Genomic DNA, 25881 nt, shown 5'->3' on the forward strand with positions numbered 1-25881 from the left:
CAATGATGTTGGCAAACAGGGAGTTGCAGGCTGAATTAATGGCTTTGTGGGTTTGGACCAACAGTTTATTGGATGATCATAGTTGCCTTGAATTACTGTATGGCTTTATGATATTTATGAGTGCTGGAGTATTTTCAGGGTGGTACAGAATTTTGTGTGCTACTATAAGCTGACTGAACAGAATTAGGCTAGGCAGTTCTAGCCACCTGAGAAGACTGAGGTTCTGACAGTGATGTGTCGTATATGCTGAGCCTATGGCAAATCTGGCAATATGGCTGTAACAGTAAGAGAGCTTACTAAGTTCAGTTTTGCTCAAATTGGAGAGGATGGGGGAGGCATATAGAAGGGTAGAGAGTAGGTGTGAGCGGGCAATTGCAGTCCTAGCTAATGGAGTTAGAAAAGGTTTGCTTCTATATAATGAGCCAAGCTTCTTATTTCTGTTTTTTATAGTTTTATTGATATGCAGATCAAATTTGAGATTATTATCCACTATTACTCCTAAAAGGTTAGTATGGTCATCTGGAGAGATAGAGGTACCATTGTTGGATGTTATGGAGGAGGAAAATGCGGTGGATCTACTGGTGGGTCTAAAGAGGAGCAGTTTAGTTTTGTTGGGATTTAACAACAGACGGTGATTAGAGAGCCAATTTTCAACTGTGTTAAATGTGTTTTGTGTTAAGGTTTGCAGGTCTAAAGGGGAGGAGGCCATACAGATCAGGGTAGAATCGTCTGTATATTGAATGCAGGTTGCATCAGGGATGGCAGTATGAAGATTGTTGATGAAGATAGAAAAGAGTAGAGGATCTAGAATCGAGCCCTGAGGGACACCAAGGGTGAGAGGTATCAGGGTGGACAGTTTGCCCTGCCATAATACAACCTGTTGTCTGCCATTCAGATAGGATAGGAACCACTGAATAGCCTGGTATCTAATGAATTGGATTTTAGAGAATGGATGAGTAATTTGTGGATGACCATATCAAAGGCATTTGACAGGTCTAGAAATAGGGCTGAAGATAGCTTGTTGTTGTTCCTATTTTGGAATATGGTATTTGTAAAAGAGAGGAAGGCAGAGGTGGTGCTGTGATGTGGCCTAAAGCCATGCTGAGAGTTGGCAAGCAGACTGTTCTGAATGAGATAGTCCATAAGCTGCTTATGTGCGCACTTCTCCATTAATTTGGCTAGAGGTGAGAGAATGGCAATGGGTCTGTAGTTGGACAATTCTGTTGAACTTCCATCTTTGTGGAGTGGGATAACATGGGATATTTTCCAGATTGAGGGGATAGTTCCATCAGTTAGTGTTCTATTGATTAGGATAGAGATGGGGAATGTTATGGCATCAGTAGCTTTTTGTAGGTGCTCTGCTGGAAGGAGGTCAGCAGAAAGGGTGGTTGGTTTTAGTTTTTTGATAAGGGATCTGATAAAAGTGGTAGAGACATGTTGGAAGTTAAAGGGGGGATAAAAAGTTGGTGTGTTAGTGGTAGAGTTAGAGTGGGTGGGAGTAAGTTGGTTAGCTAAGGACGGAATAGTTTCAGTGAAAAAGTTATTAAAGGCAGTGGCAATAGTTTCTGGGGATTTATGGTTGTAGTTTGATGTGGTTGGAGTCGTAGATTGCTCTGGATTAAGAAGTCAGTTAATACCTGCCCAAAACTTTTGGAGATTGTTTTGGTGTTTAAATTGAAGGTTTTGGTAGTAGTTTTTGTCTAGCAAAATGAGCCTTTTTGTATCATTTCTAAATTGACGATATTTCACTTGGTCGAGGGGGGCTTTAGTTGTTCACCATTTGGTCCAAGCTATATTTCTAAGTTTGATTTTTATCTTAGTTTCCTTTGTGAGCCATGGAGCAGTATTAGATTTAGTCTTTATAGTATGTGCAGGAGCATGGGAGTCAAGGATGCTCAGGAATTTATTGTTAAAGAAAGTTACAGCTTCATCTAGTGGTAGATTTTTTAGGATTGACCAGTTGACCTATTTAACTTCATTTAGGAAGTTAGTAGGATTGAAGTTTTTATTATTTCTGATTGTTTTATACGTAGTCATGTGGTGGGTTTCTGCCTTATACTTAATAATATAAGTTAGTGAATGATCACTTAGGTCATTGGGGAGAGTCCCAGCTTTATACAAGCTTGAGTGACTATTGAAAAGCACCCAATCTAAGATATTCTCCCCTGTTGGTGGGTTTACTAATCCTAGTGGGAAAGGTTATTATTTGTGTGAACCCAAACAGATTTATATGGGTGATGGGATTTAGCTGAGCAGGTGTGCCAGTCAGTGTTAAAGTCACTAAGAACAATGGATTCTTGGGGGTAGGTAGTGGATAACCATTGGAGGATATCTTCCAGAGTGCTTATTTTATTGCCGGGGGTTATTGCCTGGCAGAATCTAGACACAGACAATATTTATACTCTTATTATTGTTAATTTGCAGTTTGGTAATGAGGATATCTATGTTATTAAATGGGGGCAGTTGAACTGGATCTCTATTAACACAATGTATTTTTGTAAAGAACTGCTATCCAATCCTCCCTAATTAGCTGTACTAATTGGTGTATGTTGTAGCCCAAGGGTAATTCCTCATTATCGGCAGTAATAGGTTTGAGCCAGGTTTCTGAAAGACACATTATATCTGGGGAATGAACTGCTAAGAGGGCATGCAGGTTAGTGATTTTAGTATTTTTAATTTGAATGCTCAAGTGACATGTCAGGAGAGCGTTTGCAGGACTGTTAAGGGATAGTTTATGATGGCGTTGGTAGTGTAGGCACTATTGTCACCAGGTGGAGACGGGCCAGGGTTGGGATGGATGTCCCCATCTGTAACATGTTTATATTGAAATCTGATTATGAGCTTTAGAAACTTATGAATAAGTCTTAGATAGTGCTTGTCCCTTGGATTAGATTTTAAGGTTTTAATTGGGTGATGAGGTAAAGGGGATGAGGGTTTGGATGTGTGCGGGATAGTTAGGTGAGCTAACTTGCAAGAGAAGTTTGGGGTGGTAGTTTGACATTTTGGATAGTGATACTGGCAGTACTGGTTTTCATAAGCGGTGAGGAGACAAAGGATGAGCATCAGGGGGAGTAGAGAAAGTACTAATGTTTTTGTTGATGCTAGCATAGCAAGGGACCTGACTATTATAGGGCACAGTTTTTATATATACCAAACAGTGAGGAAAAAATGCATTTGAAGCTGACACATAATTCACACTGACCTGACAGTGTGCATATATGGCTGTAAATGCCATGTGTTGGTTCTTAATTTAAAAAGATATATGTAATCTATGGCATATGAAGAGAATGACTACGCACTTCACTATATGAATTTCTAGTAATATTGCATTAAATATAAAAGGCATTTCATGGCATGTCTGGCCACACACAGACACAGACATACACTCACACACACATGCACGCATGTGCACACACACACACACACACACACACACACACAGATATATTCAAAGAAAACTGCAAACCTTTTTTTCCTGTTGCACTGTAAGGGACAACAGGATTGAATTAGTTTCTCATTTGTTTTTTCATAAAATGCGATAGTTTGAAACTTGTAGCTTGATAAATAAAGTATCTGATATTTTGTTCTTTAACTAATGCGCATCTGACACATCATATTATATATTTGTACTGTTGCTAATACTTCAGGTGTGTAATTGCACAAGTGATTTACACACATTCTTATAACCTTCCACAGGTTTGAATCAAGATTTGCAAGGGTTGAAAGTATAAGACAAGTTTAAGAAACTTGTAAAATAGACTTTCTTAAGATTAAAGACATTACATATGATACCAGTGGAAACAGCAAGCTTAACACTGTTAGTGACCAGATAAATGTTACATTTTGAAGACGGTAACAGCACTGATACTTGCAGGATTTTTGAGGGGAAATAATTTATGCATAAAATTGTACAATATGAATTTGAATCAGGATAATATTATCTTGTTTGCTGTTTTAGAAAAAACCTGCAATGAAAAGAAGGAATGTGTAATTTTGCATGCATCTAAATTGGAGGTAATAACAAAATTAATACTATATTTCACTTACTTATTATATGTCAACTAAAACCAAAAGTAACACTGAAAGTACTCATTAACATGGTTTATATGTTATTCATACAGTGCTATCATATAAGCTACATTTACTTACTAATAAAAAGAAAATGATAGATTTGTAAGTTGCATAACTGTAATAATACAGTAAGATTTTGTAAGAATTTTTAACCGAGATATAAAGAGAACCCAGGCTAGAAGCTACATTAAAATATCTTCACTTTTAGAAAATTTGTAATTTTAATTCCATCAGAGATTGACATTGATATTTAACAAGTACATTCTGGGCAACATTATGATAGACAAGGTCATCAGCTATGGCTATTTAAACTTCCAAAACTGACAAGCTTTCGTTTTCACATTAGTTATTTTAACTCTACATGAAAGAAGGTATTTTTGTATTATCGACAATGTAAAGATCTAAACAGGTAAACAAAGATGACATGTTTTAATGCTAAAACATTTAAATACACAATTTATTGCTTTTTATATTAATGACCAAGTACAAGTTTAATTACTCTAATCAGCATATTCTAGTTTTTACTATATTCTAGCTAAAAACAGTTAATGTTCAACATAATGAATTGAATATATTGTGCTACACAATAACATTCATATAGTGAAATTCTATTTTAAAATGTATCTTAAAACTATATACACATTTAATATGTTCAATATGATTATTGTACAGTTCACAAAAACAAGGCGACTCAGATTTAACCAAAAATTCACTACTAAGACTGTTGTGGAATGTTAAAAAAATATATTAAAAACAGAGGCCAGTTTGAAATGAGCAAGAAAATGTGACATAATTAAAAACAGTATCATGTACTAAAAATTTGAGCAACATTTCTACTTGAATATCCATTTCTATTATTATGACAATTTTGTAAATATAGTGTAGCTTACATGGATACATATTCACATGCACATACATACACAAGCATCTATATTTATATATATATATATATATATATATATATAGAGAGAGAGAGAGAGAGAGAGAGATACACATATGGGTCAGCTTTAAAACAACAAAACACCCAAATATCAGCATGCATGTCATAAAATAGTCTATCAAATAGTCAAAAAAAAATTAATGTGCATGCTCCAAGAAATAATTTCAGATCATAGAATTTTAAAGCATTTTTTCTGCTTTGCTTCAGCCACTTTCTAAACCTTAGTAATACATTTTCAAGACATGCATTTAGCCTGAATAATATACCATTGTCAGAGTTTCTAGTTATAAACGTAGAACTGCACTTGCCTTTCTCTCCCTGGCATCCATCAAAGGTTTGCAGTTGTTTGTGAAGTAGTTAACCAGGCATGACCCCTTCCTTACCTCTAGGAAGTTCCATGTATACAAATGCTTTTCTGATTATTTTCTATTTAAGGTTTCACAGCTGTAAGAGATGCTGCAGTACATAGCACAAATGCTCTGCATCATATTAAACGGTACAGATAGTGCAGCATTTATGATAATAAAGCACTTTACTACCATTTAAGCCCATTAATGCTACTGGATGTGAATCTGTGAGTGTTTACAATGTACTATCTAAGTATGTTACCACTAGTTATGCACATCACCATCAATATTTTGTTTAAAACAATGTAAATCTGAAAACTATTCTTTTTTGTTTCTGTTCCATTTTGATCTTCAGATTTGTCAACCACCCAATCCCTCCTATTTGTCCTGAGTCCATTCATTCTCCCATACTGAATATCACTAGTATAGATATAAAAGATCCAGTGCAAGGAGCCATTTTCCATACAGCCACTAAGGTGATGTGTACCATAGGCTCCATCTGCATGCTATTGAGGGCATTTCAGTTGGCTCTAATCCAGTTTCATAGTGAGTGACATATACACGTATATCACTGTGAAGGATTACTGTGCCTTCCCTGTATGTATTACTGTGCCTTCCCTGTATGTATATTTGTGTGTGTGTGTGTGTGTGTGTGTGTGTGTGTGTGTGTGTGTGTGCGCATGCACACGTGCACTTCTGCGCTCTTTTTCACACACACATACAAATGTGGGAAGTCATCACTGCCCTGTTATTTACCAATCCCATGTTCCCATCTTCCTTCCACTGCCAGCAAATACTGAGTAGAAAAGTAGAACAGGACCACCATCTCTGTGGGCCATCATATCCCACTCTCTTCATTTTCCCTCACCTAGTCGGAAGTGTTAATGGAACTCAGGTTGTTCAAGTCAGAGTCAAGACTCTGCTGTTATACACCAAGGACTAGGTCTCAAATTTGAAAATTGCTGTTATCAGAACTCCTAGTGTGACTTCTGTTTTATTTAGGTTTTGAATACCTATCGTTTATTTATAACAGTCCTTGTTTTCTTCTCTCACATTGTGAAGCTGTGTAGAAAAATGTAAAAATATAAATACCTCATATGGTGGAACATTAAGAATTGAACTTATTATCTTTTTTATGAGGCACATATCTGTCCATGGGCTAAATATCTTTATCCTACAATAGACATTTGAATTCAGGAAGAAAAGCAAAACACTGTACTTCAGTGACAGTTTTCTTTACTAACTATTCCGGAAAATTGTTAATGAGTATGTCAGTTACAGTAACAAATCTTATGCTTTGGAAATTTATTTTCCTACTACATAGCAATGAATTTCAGTACCATTGCTATGGTGTGGCAGAATGGATAGTTGCCATGGGAACAGGGCATCAGGGAGCAGATCATAGCCACATGCTGAATAAGCAGTCATTCAGACAGCCATCACTGCTGCTTAAATTAGCTGGTTTATTTGATTTTAGTATATGTATATGTGTTAGAGTATATCTATTTGCTAAGGTATGTTTGTTTGTTTGCTATCAATTTCAGACTGAGAGTTTTTTTTGGCACTTAAATTATGGCTGAGGAGGCCCAACCATGAGGACTACTGAGGATAACAACAAACCTAGCTACCACTCTTCTTTAACTTTCTGTAATAATACATTTTACATTATCAATTAGTCTCTTTCTTAATTATATAGAATATCATCTGTTAGCTTTCCACTGTCTTAAAATTTATGCACACATTTTGTAAAGAAATTGAGGCTACTTACGTATTATCGCAACCACATTTTAGCGGTTGCGAAGAGTGCATACCTGCAGGCAGATGACTGCCTGAAACACTTCAGCCAGCTGATAATAGTCCTTACTAATGTCCAAAAAGTTTAAATGACTTTCTGAAATGGCAGACCTTACAAAATGACACAAAGTACCCACCTTGATATCACCTGTTGGCATCTTGATAGTATGGGATATGTAACTGACATTTTCTTCCGTTGTACAAATCTGCATTGAGAATCAAGGATTTACACTTCTTTTGGCATCGTGTCATGTTGCAATGTATGCCATTTCTGAAAGTAATGTAAACTTTTTGGCCCATTTCTAAAGATTATCATCAGCATTTGCAAGTGTTGCAGGCACTCGTTTCCCTGCAGGAATGCGTTTTTCAGTTGTGAAAGTGAAACAACACTGCGGAGCGGGGACCGCCTATGACAACACTGGGAATGGTATTCCTCTGTTCAAGGAACAGCATAGTAACTGTTTGGAAAGTACACTACAAACTTTTGCAGTAGTAAGTATCACAGAAAGGGTTACAAGGAGCTTCATTTTCCAGATCCTCCTTCCAACATGAAGGAGGATTGCAGTTCCCCTGCTGTACTGGCCAGTTTAGTACAGCACATGGTTGGATGCTGTCATTCTTTGTAAAAAAAAAACGATCTATGACAAACGGTATCCCTCTCGTACTCATTTGTAAGTGGGCTGCTTTCCTTTCTTCTTCATTGTCCACTTGCACAAGAAAACCAAAACAAAGGTAATTCAGAGTTTACATAGCCCGTTACACATACACATACAGCCCTGTCTTGTAAACATAATGAGTTACACAACGGAACAAATGCGGTTGCGATAATACACAAGTACCGAATTGAGTGTGTGCATATAAGTGTCTCAGACTGTGAAATAGTAATTAAATTTAAGACACTTGCTGAATCTCTAGCATTTAGAAAGTAAGAGGGTAATATTTTCTCAGATTTGATTGGATAAGGATGAACCATGACCTTTCTACCTAAAATCCCAGTAAAAATGTAGAAAATCTAGGTCCTATATTACAGCCTGAAAATAATTACAAGCCCTCTGCATCCATCCATCCTCAACTCCTTTTTCCCGTTTTGCACATGGGGTCAGGGTGTCACTGCAAAAGTAATAATCATCTCAAGCCAAGGTTTACACCACCAGGTGGCTAGCCCTGCATGGTAGTTCATCTAGTTCTGCCACGGTAGTTTATCCATACTACTCACTTGCTCCTGCAGCCAATTTAGAGTGTCCAATCCACCTACTACATATCTTTGGAATATGCAAGGAAACTGGAGCATCCCAAGGAAAGCCACACAACTGCAGGAAGGACATGCAGACTGCACAGAAGGCACCCCAGCTGAGAAGTGAACCAAAGAGCCCCTTGGTGTGAGGTGATAACACTAATCACTGCACCACCATGGCTACCTATGCATATCAAGTCTTTACTTAATGACTATAATATAACAGGGATCAAGATTTTAATCTGGCTGGAAAAGTGTCAGTTTGGGAGGTGAAAAGAAACCATATTTAAATAGACAGGTAGCACAACAAGATACATTGTCTCATTTTTCATTTTTGTATATAAAACAAGCTCATCAGGGTGTATTTATGTAGGTATTAGACCTCTATGCAGTTAGTAAAATAAATTCTCTAACGGCAATGAAAGAGTTATTGTGGGCAGTTACAGATATCACTTCCATCCTTAATTCCATGTTAGCTTTAGGCCCCTAACTCAGAGCAGACTGCAGAGAATGGATAACATAATTTTGAAACAGGCAGAAGCAAAGGACTAGATTATGCATTTTGTTCAGGGCATGTCAGAAAGAGCCCATTGTGGAGTGATGCCTGGACAAAACTATAGCTGGACGAATACAATTAGACATAAGTTCTTCTAGAAAAAAAAAATAAAATAAACAGATTAAAAAATGAGTGCTTGTTGCATGGGACAGGCCCCCTTGTATGTCTTATATGGGCAAGGTTTCCACACTTTGAACTTGTACATACCAACATCATAGCTTCACAGCCATAGAGAAAAAAATAAAGGTGCAAAATGGTGGATCTATGCTGTTTCTGTAATTGAAGCTACAATGACAATGATTTCATAAGATAAGAACAAAATACCTTGTTGCTACTTGTCAAGCTGTGAGTTACAAACTGAAACACTGATGAGAGGTCACTTTAACCCTAGTAAAACAACCTGCCAGAGATCAGTCTGTGAATAATATTGCAGATGTTAGTCTATTTTAAATATAGCATGAGATAAATCATTTGGCTCATTTGAAAATAAAACTAAGACTCTGGATTTGTGATTTCAGAGAGTGTGAATCTCATTATGGCACGTTAGCTAATAGGATATTAGAGGGTATTTACTCTATGTTAAATAGTCTGGATGGGTTATAGTTATCTAGATTAAAAAAAACGAAAGTTAATGTATCAAAAGTTTCAGTAAGAGCTTAAATATTTTTCTCAGTGCAAGGTGAAAAATAATTGACATATTTAGCCTATATGAAGAAGAGAAGAATTGACATGAGCATAGGCAGGGAGTCAGACACAATCCCAAGAAGCAATTGCTCGCAACGATGAGTGAATTTTATGAAGAAATTTGTAATATTCATGAAAAAAAATGAAAAGGGGAAGTTTTGGAACAGACTACATTGTACTTGCTTTCACTCACACCAGCTGAGTTAAAGGTAAACTTTGCGGTTAGGAAATGACTTATCAGGTTAGATTAGGTTCAGGAGTCCAATAGATTTGGGAAGGAGAGTGTTGGATCGAGGCAAGAAAGAGAAGACAAGCCTAACTCATGCTAGAAAGGCCCTTCTTCCATGATGTGCTCATCTGCAATTCAGAAACATGTTAGGCACAATGAGGCAAGAATGTCTTTCCAGCTGATTTGCATGCTTTTTTAATTGGAGTTACTACAGTGACATGCTGATCATTGCTATTCTGCACATTGTGGTAGTAATCTGGTGCTACTATGGACAGTGGCATTCCCACCTGTCACTCTGTCACACAAAAACAAGTACATGACCATGAGTGCATACACGCAGGCACACAGACACGCACACACGCACACACACACACACACACACACACACACACACACACACACACACACACACACACATACACACACACACACACACACGCACACACACACACACACACACACACACACACACACACACACACACACACACACACACACACACACACACACACACACACACACACACACACACACACACACGCACACACACACGCACACACACACACACACACACACACACACACACACACACACACACACACACACACACACACACCACAGTATCTGTTCCTTTTCCTTCCCTATTTGCCCTCACACAGTTCAATCCACCACTGTATTACTTGAAATTTCACAAATCTGTTTGGCCTCAGTTGTCTAGTCCATTCGCCCAGAAGCCAGTGCATTTATTCCTATTGGTATCAGTGTGGTACTCTCCAGTAGCTACCACTTCTGATCCCCAGTATGATGTTGGAGCCATTACTGCTCTTTCCTTTGTCACTAGTATCCACAGGTTCCCCCACACGTGATCCCCATGCTACTGGTGTTGCCATAATGTCACATTAAGGACTAATCCCTTCCTTGTGTCTAGTGCATCCTCTCATCCCTGATCCCTATAACACTGGTGATGCCATTATGGTGAGTTAGAGAATATTCCCTAGTGTCTAGGGCATCCCTCCAGCCCTGATCCCCATTTTGCTCATGGGGCTGTTATGGCACTTTAAAAGTAATTCCTGGTGTCTATTGTTTCTTTCTTGTGGCTGTGGGTAATACTATGATATGGTGGCAATGGCGATGTAAATACCTTCCTGGAGGCCGTTGCAGACATAGAGCCCATTGCTAATTAGTAAATGCCTCTCCCTCATCCAAATACCTCATAGCTAGGGGACCATCTCTTTGCAGTGTAGGACATCATCTTATTAGAGGACTGTGCAGCATCATGTTAGGCTGGTTACTGAATGAGGGATAGATATCATGGTGTGTACACCTCCATATATACACCACTGTACCCTAATGAATTTGGCAAAGGTCTTCATGGGCTGTAGTCTAACCTCTTTTTGAGAACAGTCTATGTTTGTAAACCTACCTGCTTTATCAACAACTACAGGAAATTTTGGAACTGCATGTTTTGCACTAAATTGAGGCCTAGCGTGTTGAAAACCAAAAAAAAATCATTATGGGTCACTATAATGTTTGCCCTCTAGTATTTAATTTGCTATATTGTTTGAAAGCCTGGGCTTAAAAATTTTGAGTATGAGGCATGTGTAGGGCCCATTGTTAAGAACTAAGTCTGGATGTAAACAATTCTTCAAAAATAATAAATATAGATGCAGTGGAATAAATTATTTTTATTTATTTATTTACTGACATTTGTTAACCGGGTTTGTCCAACTGGGCTTGTGGCCCATTTTCAGTGGAGACCCGAGGAGAAAAGCTCCAGTAATACATTTTAAAACAAGTACAATTTTAAACAATATTGATATCATAGCAGTTATAGCAAAACAATTCACATATATGTTGGGTTACATGTATAAAGTTAAAGTTGCATTAAAAAGCTAAGTAACAATTTTACATTGATATAGTTCAATAGGTCAACAATAAACATTTTTTGTTTGTATAAAATTGTGCAAATGCATAGACACATTGGAGAGAGGTGTAATGAGGTACTAAGTATGGTCCTTTGGAGGGTACATAAAGGGAAAGAAGACTAGGTAGGGTCATGGCAAGGGCAGGTTCTGGAATTGAGAAAATAAGCTTTTAGTTCATTTTTAAAGTGTGAGGTGTGGGAGACTGAACGTAAATTATTACAAGGAATTTAATATAAACAAGATTAAAATGGTTATAACTGAAACAGTTGCATATTTTGGAAGTTATTGGATAATTGTTAGTAGTAAAGTTTGGGGTCTGTTTCCTGCATAAAAGAAATATATATATCAGTGGTATCTTTTAAAACAGTATTGCAGTTATTCAAGAATGGATATAATTGTTGCTGTAGGTAGATAGATAGAGGCTCCATGATCAACCCCCCACTGTTTTAAAAGATACCACTGATTTTTTATTAAAATTAAGACAATGGCAGTTGACTCCATCAGCTAAGGAAACAATGAAAGAACACATGTTGTTGGTCACTCTAGATATAGTCTCACTCTTCACAGTAATACCAAATGATTATGGAATAGAATGCATTAGAGAATTTTTAACTAAAGAGAACCCTCTTACATCACGTAAGATAAAAAATATATGTACCCTACTTGACCTGGTGCTGACAAATAATGTATTCTTGTTTGACAAACAATTATACATACAAACGTCAGGTGTAGCAATGGGTACATCTACAGCGAACACATATGCTAACCTGGTTTTATACAGTTGGGAACAAAAATTTATACTAAATGATAGTAACCGATTTGCACATAACGTTGTATTTTATCAACGGTTCGTAGATGATTGCTTTATTATATGGAGGGGTACTGAAGTTGAATTAAATTAATTTTTACTTTATTTGAATGATAGTACTAATTTTTTAAAGTTTAAAATGGAATTTTCAGAAGAAAGGATAGTTTTTTTTAGATCTGTTATTGAATAAAACACATGATTCCTTTGATACTTGTATATACCAGAAGGCAGTACATTCAGGACGCTATTTACACAACAGTAGTATGCATGCACCTCATGTTTTTAGAAGTATAGTAGCATCTCAATTGGGCAGAGTAAGTAAACTAAGCACAGAGGACAATAAGTTTAATGCACAAATTGAATCTACGATAAAGGAACTGACCAAAAGTGGGTATAGTAGTAAATTATTACTTGAACTTAAGAATAAAACTATAAATGAGAGAGCAACTATACTTAAACCAATCTTTACGGATGGGACAATCAGGAATGAGAGCAGGCAAACTAACACGAAAATTAGATTTGTCACTTCTTTTAACTCAAGAACACATTTGATAAAAAAGGTGATACAAAAAAAAAAAAAAAAATTGGCTTATTCTTATGGCCTGTATGGATGTTAGGAAAGTACTAGAAGATAGACCTTATTTTTCTTTTAGAAATATGAGAACGCTTAAACAACAGTTATGTTATAAGGACTTATATTTCTCTTGTACACCATTTTATGATAAACCTGGTACTTTTAAATGCTATAACTGTTCCTGTTGCTCCGATATAGTTTATCAAACTAGTTATCAGTTCAAGCATCCTACTACTAATAGAATATATACTTTTAATGTAAAAGCATCATGTAATACCACATCAGTGGTTTATATGGCTAGTTGCACCGAATGTTCATCATTCTATATAGGAAAAACTATTAGGAAATTAAAAGATAGAATAGTTGAACATAAGTCGGAAATTAGGAGGGCAGTAGCCACTAACTCTTTATGTAAGCATATACAAGAAATGGGTATTCAACACATATTTCTTTTTAGAGTTATACAGATAGTTGAAAAAACACCACGTGGAGGTGATATTAACAATAAACTTGAGCTAAAGGAATATGAGTGGATGATTAGGTTAAAAGCAGATAGGTGGCCAGGACTTAATGATGTCATTACTTTAAAACCTGTACTTAAATACTTACAACAGACTAAGTTGAAATGAGCAATGTTTTAATATATGTTTTAAATACATGTCTTTAATACATGTTTTAAATTTTATTGTATATTTGTCATATGACCAATGGGCTGCTGGTCATGTGGTGTTGACCCACTATATATTCAGTATGTGTTTCACTTGTGAATTGTAATGCACTGAGGAAGGGTATCTACACCCTAACTGTAACCAAGATTTCACCAGTCCAGTTGCTGTACAATAGTTGCCATGTCATTTTTGTAAGCCACGCAGCTATCCATCTTATCAAGAGTACATCAATACCTTGTTATACTAATTTATTGATCAGTGTTTTGTGTATGACCCTGACAAATGCTGAAGAAAAATCTATACAACTTACATAACAGCACCATTTTTCATTCATAGCTGTTATTATATTGTTACAGAACATCATGATACAGTTAGTAATAGAGCTATTTTCAATATATGCATGCTGATCTATGGTTTCAAGTCCCAACCTATCCAGTTCTGACAATAACTTATCCAATATTACCTTCTCCATTGTTTTTCTACAATATGAAAGTAGACTTAAGAGTCTATATGAATCTGGGTTTGTCCTACACCCCTTTCCCATGAAGACAGGTTTAATAAGCACATGACTCCAATCATGAGGAATTTCCCCATATTTATATGACCTACTGAATAATAGATATACTGGTACCGTAAGTTCTAGCTGAAGTGTTCTCAGGTCATTACTAATTCTGTCTCCTCCCTGTGTTTTGTTTGGATCCAGTTTGTGCAGTAGTTTTTCAATATAATCTAATTTGATTTCAGTATCCGGGGTTACCTGGATGTCACTAGGACAACTTATCACTCATTTTGTGCAGCTAAACTGTTTTACATAGATTTTGTAAATATATCTATAATCTGTTGTGTCTGAGAATAAATTTCAGAATCTGCACACAATTATCAATTTGTGTCTTTACTCCTTCCACATCTTATGTATCTATAAAAAGGTCTCCTATTTCTAATATCTTTATGTAAATTTTCTTCAAATGTTTCTTGATCGTGTCTCACACTTTGCTTAATCTGTTTTGTCCAACTTGTTTATTTCGGTTTTAAAAGTTGTAGTTTAACATCTCTTCCATTACTTATATTTTTTGTCTCTCAATTTAATCAGATATCATGCTCTTATGGAAATATATCCCTCTGATGTTTTATGCCTAGTGTCACTTGTCTGGTCAGGATAAAACAGATGAACATTTGTGGGTTCAGTTCAAGCAGCTTTATTACAAACCCATCAGGAATGAGGCTTTATAACTTAAACTTAACTCAACTTATAAACAAACTGACTATTACACTCACACATGTTAACACTCTGGCTGTTCTCTCAAAATGGCACTGCTGCTTGCAAGTGTTCACTATTTATATGCGCGTGCTTACATCTGTAAAACTTCGAACATGCAAACACAATTGCCAAAAGTTTCTTCTCAATTTGAACATACTGCAGCTCAGTTTGGGTAAGAGTTCCAGATGTGTAGGCAACAGCTCTGCCCTCTTGAAGAATAACTGCATCAAATCCGAAGTTTGAAGTATCACAGGAAAGAACTACTGGGTTGTAGAAATCATACTATCTTAATGTAGGTAGGTTAACAATTTGCTGTTTGAGGTTATCAAATGCTCTTTGGTGTTGTTCTAACCATGACCAGGCAACATTTCTGTGTGTCAGCTCTCAAAGGCACTAACTCACTAAAGTCAGGCAGAAATTTGCCCAAATAGTTAACAATACCAGGAAAATGCTGTAGAGCCTGAACATTGTCTGGAGGTGGCATTTCAAGAATGGCTGCTTGCTTGGAAGGGTCTGGTCGTAAGCCTGTACTGGTAAATAAATGACCTACATAAGCATCTTCTGGTAGTCTGAATTGATGTTTCAGAGGATTGAGCTTTAAATTCACTTCATGCACTTTATCCAGAACTTTCCTGAGGTTTTTGTCATGCTCTGCTTCACCATTACATCTAACCACTAAATCATCCACTATTATAGCATACAGGTAGCCTGAAAAAGGTGCTTCATTGCACACTGAAAGGCTTCACTAGCAGAATTTATTCCAAAAGTCATCCTAAGGAATCTGTATCTACCAAATTAGTGAAGATTTGAGATCAAGCATTACTTTCCAAAATGAGGTCCTTGCATCTAAGATAGAAAAACAGTGTCATTTGGCATGAGGGTGGCAGTTTCCTTGACTGGATTCATAGGATGATGAGGTCTTTTTAATGCCTTTTTCAAGTCTTTTGGGTCAGTGCCTATTCTGATTTCATCTGGATTTTTCTTATGAGCAGCTACCATGGAAGACACCCGCTCAGTTGGTTCTATGACTGGACAAATCACACCTTGCTGCACCATTTTATCTGACTGGACCTTGGATTTGTCCTGTATAGCTACTGGAACTCTTCTTGCTGGTCTGACCACTGGACTGACCTCTGGTTCTGCTTTCATGGAGTACAAAACCAGAAGTTTGCCTAACTTGTCGTTGAACACATCAGTATACTCTGAGAAAATAGTATTACTGAAGCTGGAACTGGGATATGTGCTTACATGATGTATTTGCTAAAAGAAAGCAATTTCATTCTTAAACTGTTTTTGAAACCTAATAATGACTGCACAGGTATTTCGACTACATAAAATTGCAAGCTGTAACTGTTCCCAACCGAATAGCACGAAAGCACTACTGAGCCTTTGGTTTGAATCTATTCACCTACATAAGAGACAAGCTTCATACAACTGGCCAAATTATGTTGCTCGCCAGTCCTCACTCTAGCAAATGTTTCTGCTGACATTATATTACACTTTGAACCAGTGTCTACTTTGAGCTCTGTGGGCTTACCATTGATCAGGACAGTATAAAATACTTCATTCTATGCCAAAATATTTACTGCATTAACCTTTTCACTGACCACTGATACACCATCTACATAGAAAGTAGGGTTGGAGCTTTCTACATAATCGACTTCCTTTTTTGAGTGACCTTTCTTAATAAATGAATGAGGCTTGCTTGCTTTATAGAACATTTGAAAATGTTTCCATTTTTTACACTTGCGACATTGCTGACCAAATGCTAAGCACTTCTCTCTTTTAGACTCATGATTGGCACCACAATTATGACAGTTAACAATAAGACTTGACTTCAGTTTTGCTGACTCACTCTTATACTGTACTGAGCATGCCCTTTTTATAGAGCTAGTATTGGAACTTGTTAGAAAGCTATGTGGTTTCCCAGGTAGACCTACAGGGGTTGCAGCTGCTACGTGCTGAGGCCTGTTTCTGCTTGCCACATGTTGCATGCTGTCTACGTTTGCACTAGAAACTGTTGAAACCATGCTTTTATCACTTGCAAGTATACTTGTGTGCATTTCTGTGAGCTCATGGATTTGACAAATCTCTGTGGCTTTGCTTAACATTAAATCACTGTCATGAAGCAAAAGCTTTCTCACTGCAGCATTCTTAACATTACATACAAGCTTGTCCTTTATTAACTCAACTTTCAAGTCACTGAATCTACATGCTTTGGCCTTATTTCTGAAGTCTGTGATATGAGCTGCAAAAGTTTCACCTGGCTTTTAGTTTCTTTTATAAAATAAGTGCCTCTCTAATGCAACATTTGTCTGTGGGTTGCATACCTCCCTAAACTTACATTTTAAGCAGTCAGGGTCCTCCCATGAGTCAGCCAGTACCACAATAGGGCAGTTTTCCCCCCTCTCTTGCATATACTTCTGGTGCATACACAAATGAATGCTCCCTTTCAATGGCCTCTGACCCAGCTAAGTTAAGCAAAAAGAATGCCCTTGTAGTGCAACTTTATCAGAAAAAGCTGCTTGTATGAAATTATTGTATTCCTCCTTAAATACTCCCCAATTCACATCTATATTTCATGATCAAACATTAGTGGACTTAGTCTGTGAAATGTCTCTGCCATATCAACACACAGGAGTGAAGGTGCTTGAAATTATGTATGAAAGTACACACATAAAAATATGTGCCAGAACTTATGCCAGTACTTTTAATTTTGCCCAATAGCACAACAAACTCCTTGAAATAACTGCACTTTGCCAAACATGTCTCCATAGCACAAGAACACTCTGAAATCACTGTACTTTGTGAAACCACTCCTTATCAGTGTAAAAAATACTTTGAAATGATTGTACATTGTGAATAAACTGTACACAGCAGAAAAAGCTCAGAGTAAGAAACACTTTGAGATGAATCTACTTTGCAAATAAACTGTACACAGTACACGAACTTTTCAAAATGGCTATACTTTGTGAAATAACTCTGCACAGTGTACAAAACACTTTGAAACGGCGGCACTCTGCGATCAAATGAACAAAGCATAAGAAACTTTTGGAAATGGTTGTACTTTGACTGCACTTTGCAATATAACTGTACTTTCCACGCAGCAAACTCTTTGAATTAATTGCACTGTAATAAAGCACACAATCTGCAAACACTTTGCACAGAGATACTTCAAACAACTGTAGTTATGGTTTAAATGGCTTTGGTTAATGCAAAATAGTAGTTTGTTCCCAAAACACAGTCTTTTACTAAAAAAACATGCAGTTGCCCTGCTCTTGAAGCTTATTTTCCCCTTTTGTTTTAGGTGTTATTCCCTTTTAATCTCTTATGCTCATTATACTTTTCTTGTGCCCGTTTTACTTTCAACATGCTTGTTATGCAATCCAAAGGTAATTCTGAGCCCCATATGAATATCTCTGCTAGTTTTATCAAATATTGTGGTTTCAAACATTTCATTTAATTAATAATGCATTGTGTGTCTTCCGTTTGATTAATAGTACATTTTGTGCTAATCTTTTGATTAATAATGCATTTTATGCCTTACAAACACTCCATTTCATTTTCTGAACCAAATAAATCATTTGTGCAACATTTTGTTACCTTAAGTTCATTTCTGGCCTTTTTTGTTTGTCTGAGATCCATTTCACTCAACCAGCTTAATCTGCCTTTACCTTTAACTCTGCACCTCATGGCTTAAAGAAGTTGCTCTCTTAATCCCAGTACTGACACCATGTCGCTCACCTAGTCCAGATAAAACAAACATTTGTGGTTCAGTTCATGCAGTTGTATTACACACAAACACATCAGGAAAGAGGCTTTATAACTTAAACTTGAATAAACTTTTAAACAAACTGTTAACACTCTAGCTGTTCTCTCAAAATGGCACTGTTGGCTGCACGTGTTCACTATTTATATGCATGAGATTACATCTGTAAATGCTTCTTAAAGGCACATACACATGTTCTGATTTACATCTAGAACCTTATTGTTAAACATTTTTTGATTTGTTGCACTCATACAATTTCTCTTTCAAAAATTTTCACATTTCATCTGCAGTTTTTCCACTGAACACCTCACTCCAGTTAGTTTCACATAGTGACCCTTTTGCTTCCATATAATCAGTAATTAACCTTCAGTGCATTCATTTAGATTTCACTTTGTAAGCATTATCTAGCAAAAAAATTAACCTTTATAACTCCATAAGCACTGCATACCAATGGTGGTAAAACTTGACTTGAAGTAACAGTAATTTCTTTAGGAACACAAACAATGTCTGGTATGATATGTCCCCTGGTAAGGTTTTTTGTACAATCTGAAGCAATTGTTGTTCCTGAATATACATTGTGAATAATTTCCTTTCTAATGTTGTTGAATAAATGCTATTCCAGTCTGTTTCTGGCAAATTTAAGTCCCCAGCTAAGGATCTGCCCTTGTCAAAACTGAACTGGCTTGAGACAAGAATTTGTAGTGTGCCTTTCTCTGATCTGGGAATGAGGGAAGGGGTGAAGTTATCTAAATGTATCTGCTAGTAGAGTGGCTATTTCCTCTGGGTCTGTGTATGTGATATCATTTACTAGCAGATCTGCACAGTGATGCGTATTGTTTCTGATGTTTCTAATATAGTTGAAATAGGCTTTGTGTATGTCTTTTACCTGGATGGCTATTTTTGTTTCATATCTAGCTTTAGCAGATTTGTTCAGTGGCTGAAGCTTTCCCCTGCTAGGTCCAGCTACAGTGTTTTTGTCATTTAGAGAGTTATATTTATTTTTGCATGCAATGATCTGTTTTCTTTTATCGTAGAGCCTTTTTATATTTGGGTTCCACAATAGTAGTTTATTTTTGAATTTAACATTGTACTTCAGTGACATAACTAAAGTTTGTGCAACCCCTCCCCCTCACAAAATCATGGTTAAATGGGGCCCCCCATACACAGTCCTCCCCCCTGCAGCCATTCCGCTGTCCCATTACATGGCTATTTCTCCCCATTTACCATAAACACTGTAATGTGCATACTGTTTTATGCTGTACTTCTTCAATGATTATTTGGATTTAATTTGAAAATTTTATTTTAAATTTTATAGCACCCACACTGATAGACATCTGCTAAACAAAGCAATACAGTTTCACAATGAAAGCAACTTAACATTAAAGCGTCTCTGCCCTTGAAACTCACATTCATTGAAACAGAATTGAAACCCAAATTTAAGGAAAATGCATCTGGCTACCAGTGGATAAAGTTTACCTTTGGGCTGTTTTCAAATCATAGGCCCCTTGCACACATATATAGGACCATGCAAACATAAATGTGTTATTTGATTCACCTTCCTGATTATATTAAATTATATTCCTTGTATAATACAGCACACTTGTTAGAGAGTGTTTTAAATTTATTGTTTTGAACATTTTTTTTCAGTAAGCAATGAAACAAAATGTGTAAATTTATTGTTTTGAACATTTTTTCAGTAAACAATGAAATAAAATGTATGAATCAATAATGACAAAACTGCCCAATTCAGAACATTTCCATCATAAAAGTCTACTCAAACTTCTGTCATTGCAATCCACCAATATCAGTAAATATGCACAATCCCTGTAGACATAAAAGTTGTCTAAATAATTCCATATTAAAGAGATCGGTAACTAATGAAGAGGTTGCTGCTAGCAAACAACTTTATATTTCATTGTTTCATCTACAAATAAGGTGTCTGTTGCCCTTAAAGAATAAATTGCCTATGTTACATAAAAAAATGATAAGCTGGTAATATTGTAATAGGGAATTGATGGCAAACTGATACCAGGTTCATAGTTACTAGGTATCTCCTCCAAAGGAGGACATTCTCAGGACTGCAGCATTCCCCCCTTTTAAAGTACAACACAGTACAGTATCAGCAATGCATCTACATGTTGTGGGAGTAGAACCCATGGCCTTCTGTATCAAAAGTAAGTAAGTAAACTACTTGCTGTGCTACTAACAATGGTTTTAAATACTTTAGCACAATAGTAATATCATTTGCTAAGCAACAGTTATACGTTGCAAACAGACTTGGCATAAGCAGCACTAAATTTCACTTCCCCTGAAGCTCTCATCTCCTTGTAAAATGGACTTGACATTCAACTATATCTCTTAACTTTGCAGTACAAGAAATCTGGAAAAAGCCACAATTTATTGGGGGGAGGCAAAGGCCCAACACCAAGGACACACTTTAAACATTGCTTGTATAATCTTAGAAAGTTGCTAGAATAAAATGTTTTGTGTTACCATGCATTTCCTGAAAGATAGGAAGACTGAAACTTAAGTGGCTGTCATTATTTAGTAAATTCAATCTCGACCAATTTGCTAGAAAACCACAAATTTTAAGAGGAACAGACCAAAAGTATGAGCCAAAAATTCCAGAATCACAAATGGTGATAGGGATAGAGAATTCAGGCTCTTGTACTTAAGATACAAAGTTTGAGCCTGAATAATATTAACCACCAGGTATCCCTAACTGGGGCATTTTGCACACAAACATGCACACATGTTCTGTGACACCAGGAGGGTTTGACACAAGTAAAGTAAAGTTCTGTGACAAGTAAATCAACACCTACTAATTTCAGTACAATGAATATTGTGTTACTCAATTCAGTGCAATGAACATTCTGCTACTCAATTCAATGCAATGAACACTTACGAACAGTTCGTGGGATGGGATCTATACAAGTAAGCAAAGCAGTGAATAACTAACACTTACTATATTCAGCAGTTCTGTGAAGGAAGGGATGATTGATGTTTAAATCTGAGTGTGGAAAGGAAGAACAGGATGTGACATGAGCGTGGAATGGAAGAACAGGATGTGACAGGAGTTCTTAAAGAAGAACAATGAATGTGACAGTAGTGAAGTAATAAAAGTGCCACTTGGGGCTGCCTCTAGCCACACCACTGTTACTTTGGAGGGGGACAGGTGCGTCTATGCTGCTAATTACATATGCATAAAATTCTGTGGTAAAGGATTCTGTATATGCAGAAGGGTTATCACTTTTGAAGGGGATGTTGAACATAGCCAGCTCATAACTCAGTTTTAGTAGATTATGATAATCCCCAAATACCAAGTTATCTGGGGATGCTTTTGGCTTCAGTCTTATTGAGAATATGACTGATTTATGGACTGATTTGACTTGGGAGGAGATAAAATTCATAGAGAACAGAACTGTCCAACATTGGTGACAGCTAATTGCAGGACTTTGTCATTATTAGTCAGGGTGTGTAAAAGCTTATAGATTAACAGATTTATAGATTGCTACAAGAATAATGACCCAGTGGTCCTTCCTAAACCTAGCCAGGTTTTCCTGAAAGAATAATGATGCCCTGTATCCAAATCGGACATTGAAAGCCAAGCATTTATAAGCTACCTCTGTCTATAAGGGGTATTGGTGACAGGCCCATTGTTAATTTCCTATTCCCTATCTAGTGGTCTAGGTTGCTCTAAACTACATAATAGACAAACTCAGCTTCACATGGATGGGAAGCTGAGTTCATCTATTACCCAATTTTGGCACAAACTAGACCAGTGGGTAATAGACAAGTTCAGTTTCACTTGTACCGGAATAATGTTCCATAGAAAGGGCAGTGTCTGGGACACATATCTGTCTCTCCAGCATATTCTGTTTAAGTCACAGACAAAATCAGATTCCTAGACCTTATATTTCTGGGAATATTTGACTTACAAATATGCAGAAGATTCATAAGTGTGGGATTTGTGAACAGCTTTTAATCCCGGCATACATCACCCCTCAGAAAACTATAACAGACTGAGTATAGGGAAAGGTCTTTAAGGCACTCTGCATAAGGTAAGTTTATTACACCTTGTATTATTTTTGTAAGGAACCTCTGAGGTCACTCTAGTTGCTGCATATGCTTGTTTAAGTTCATACCGAAGGGAACATTGTACTCTATGATTGGTCTGATAAAGGTGGAATGTAGTAGGATAATGACCTCTTTGTATTTAGATGCCATGCCCTTACTTATAAGTTGCCCAATATAAAAGGATTTCCTTAACACTGTGGCCACATGGTGGTCAATGGTAATGCTACTGTCTATATGCATAACCAGATCCCTGATTACTGGGTCGACTCTTAGTGGCGTATTATCAACACGGTAATTAGCTGGTATATTTGATTTCCCAAAGGGTACAATTATTCATTTATTGGCAGTGAATTTAAGACCATGGCTTTGGCACCATTTGTTAGTTAGAGATATACCTTTTTGAAGAATGCTAGTGTCTGCTGGGGAGTTGATAATAACCCCCAGCTTGCAGTCATCTGCAAACTTAGTAGGCCATAAACCTTCAGCATTTGCCTCCTTTTCAGAGATAAATGTCAAAAAGGAGCAGGCCCACTACCAAGCTCTAGGGGACACCACAAGTTGCTGGCCTCTTGGTGCAGGTGACCTCCCCTATTTTGATCTCATGAGACCTATCAGTGAGACAGTTGGCTATCCAGAGGGTGATAAAAGGGTTTATACCTAAATTAGAGAGTTTGCCTATAATGCCTGAATGGAGTATTTTATCAAAAGCCTTGGCCAGGTTAAGGTAAGCTGTGTGTCCAGTCTTGCTTTATCCAGTGTTTTGGTGACCCTCTCAAAAAAGTCCATCAGATTTAATAGGCATGACCTTCCATTAACAAAGCCAAACTGTGATGGGTCCAGCATTTTCAGGTTACCTATGTCCTGATTTATCATGTCCATGATGATTCTTTCTATGGCCTTACATATGAGACTGGTCAGACTTAATGGTGTGTAGTTACCGGGATCAGTGGTTGTGCCTCTTCTTTGCAGGGGAATGACTGTGGCCATCTTCTATTCCTTGGGCACAAAACTTGACTGTAGTCTACAGTTGAAAAGTGATTCAGGTGGACCACAGAGGTCATGTTGCATGCTATTTAACTCATTCACTCCAATGGAAGTTTGCACTGTATCTTCCAAAGGGTGAAGCTGAAGACTTTTGACAGAATCAAATTATGTTCTCACATTCAAATTCAAACAAATGTTCATATCTCTGGAACCACAGGGATTATGAAAGAGTATAACTGGCAAACTCTTCAGTACAAACTACTTTTATAATGTTAGTATTCTTTAGGTTCTAGGTCTTAAAATGAATTTTATAAGTCACAGTAAACACATGGTAATTATTATGTCTGTAATATTTTGTAAACAACTTACGATATCTCAGCAACCACTCAAGTTCCACACATACTGTCAGCAAGCATTTTATTCATCTACCTGAGTGCTTTCATATGAGGCTAATGAGTTCTGTATGTGTTATTTCATTGTTGAGATATTTAGAAAAATGTGAAAATTATATCTATATAAAGTAATATCATAACAACAACAGTTAATAATTATTTACCTGCACTAGACAGAGATCAAATATTAATGTACTTGACTTTGGTATTATGCAAGCTTTAATATGGAATCTTTTAATACTTTGTACATAGCATGGTTTTGGAATTATTGATGCCAATATGAACACGCAACATTTGATGCATACAGGTGTCAGTAGGAGTTAACTGCAGATGCACCTGGATGTGTTACTTGGATGTAATGACAGAGAGGTTACTTGGGCCCATTGATGCAGTGCTTTTGGCCTTAGAAAGTGCATTGATGACCTGTTCCCTAGTAATGGTTGGAGGGATTACGGTATGTGGTATTTCCTTTGGACTATCAGGGGGGATTCAAAGGAGACATTTGAGCTGAACCTATCAGCCAAAAGGTTGGCAATGGCCTCTGGTTCAGTGTGGGTGATGCCACTTACAGTACATTCAGTGCATTGTTACCTATTCCGTCTGAGGTTATGGACATAGCTATTGAAAGCTTTGTCATTGTCCTTTGCATGAGAAGCTATTTCCCTTCAAATGTAGCCCTTGATGTATTAATTTATCCTCTTAGCCACCTGTTTAGATTGGTCAGGGGGGCTTTTAGTTTGTATGGCTCTGTTCCGCCTATGCTTGGCCAAGATTTTTTTTCTGTTATTGTATAACTAATTGATATTGTGATTCCACCAGGTATTTTGTCTTCTTCTTAATATGAGTGGGCACAGCTCACTCTATATAGCTATCAATATAGCTGTACAGAGATTTTGTGAATAGTTCAGCATATGCTATGTTTTTTGCAGGTTTTGGTAGTGTTGCTTAGTACAGAGAGGTTAGACTTGGAATAGTTCCTAAAGATTTTTGGTTTTGATGACTCCCAAGATTTAATTTTTATCTAAGCAATACTGACTTATTGTCTGAACTGATAGTGAAGACATTAAATTGGGTCAGGAACATCAGCCCAATCGATGAGTACAAGGTCAGGAATGTTTGGACCCTGTTAGGAGAATGAACCAACTGTTCTAGGATGTCGGTATTAATAAAGTTAAGGAATCACTGAACTTGTGCATTAAAAGTGGCAAGATGCACCATGAATATCATATTGGATTGAATAGTGATGGACTCTAGTGCATTGAAATAGGTAGCATGGATTTTCTGAGATATGCAGGGGGGCCTATTGGTTGCAAGGATATGGTACAAGACCCTCTTTATGGTGAGTTGCACATATATGAATTCAAGTGGGTAATACACTTTAACTGGTCTGGATGTGAGCTTGGTTTTAATATAGACTGAGACTCATCCAGCTTTAGTTCCCTCCTGTGCAGTAGCTGGTCTAAAGGTAAGAAAAGCATTATAACCTTACGTGCTGGTGTACCATCTGTAACTTTAAACTATGTCTCTGTTACTACACAGATGTCTATGCTATCTAAGCAGGAGAAGGCTTT

Source organism: Protopterus annectens, chromosome 8.part1 (genome assembly GCF_019279795.1).
Source record: "Protopterus annectens isolate FY-2018-M chromosome 8.part1, PAN1.0, whole genome shotgun sequence".
Lineage (NCBI taxonomy): Eukaryota > Metazoa > Chordata > Ceratodontiformes > Protopteridae > Protopterus > Protopterus annectens.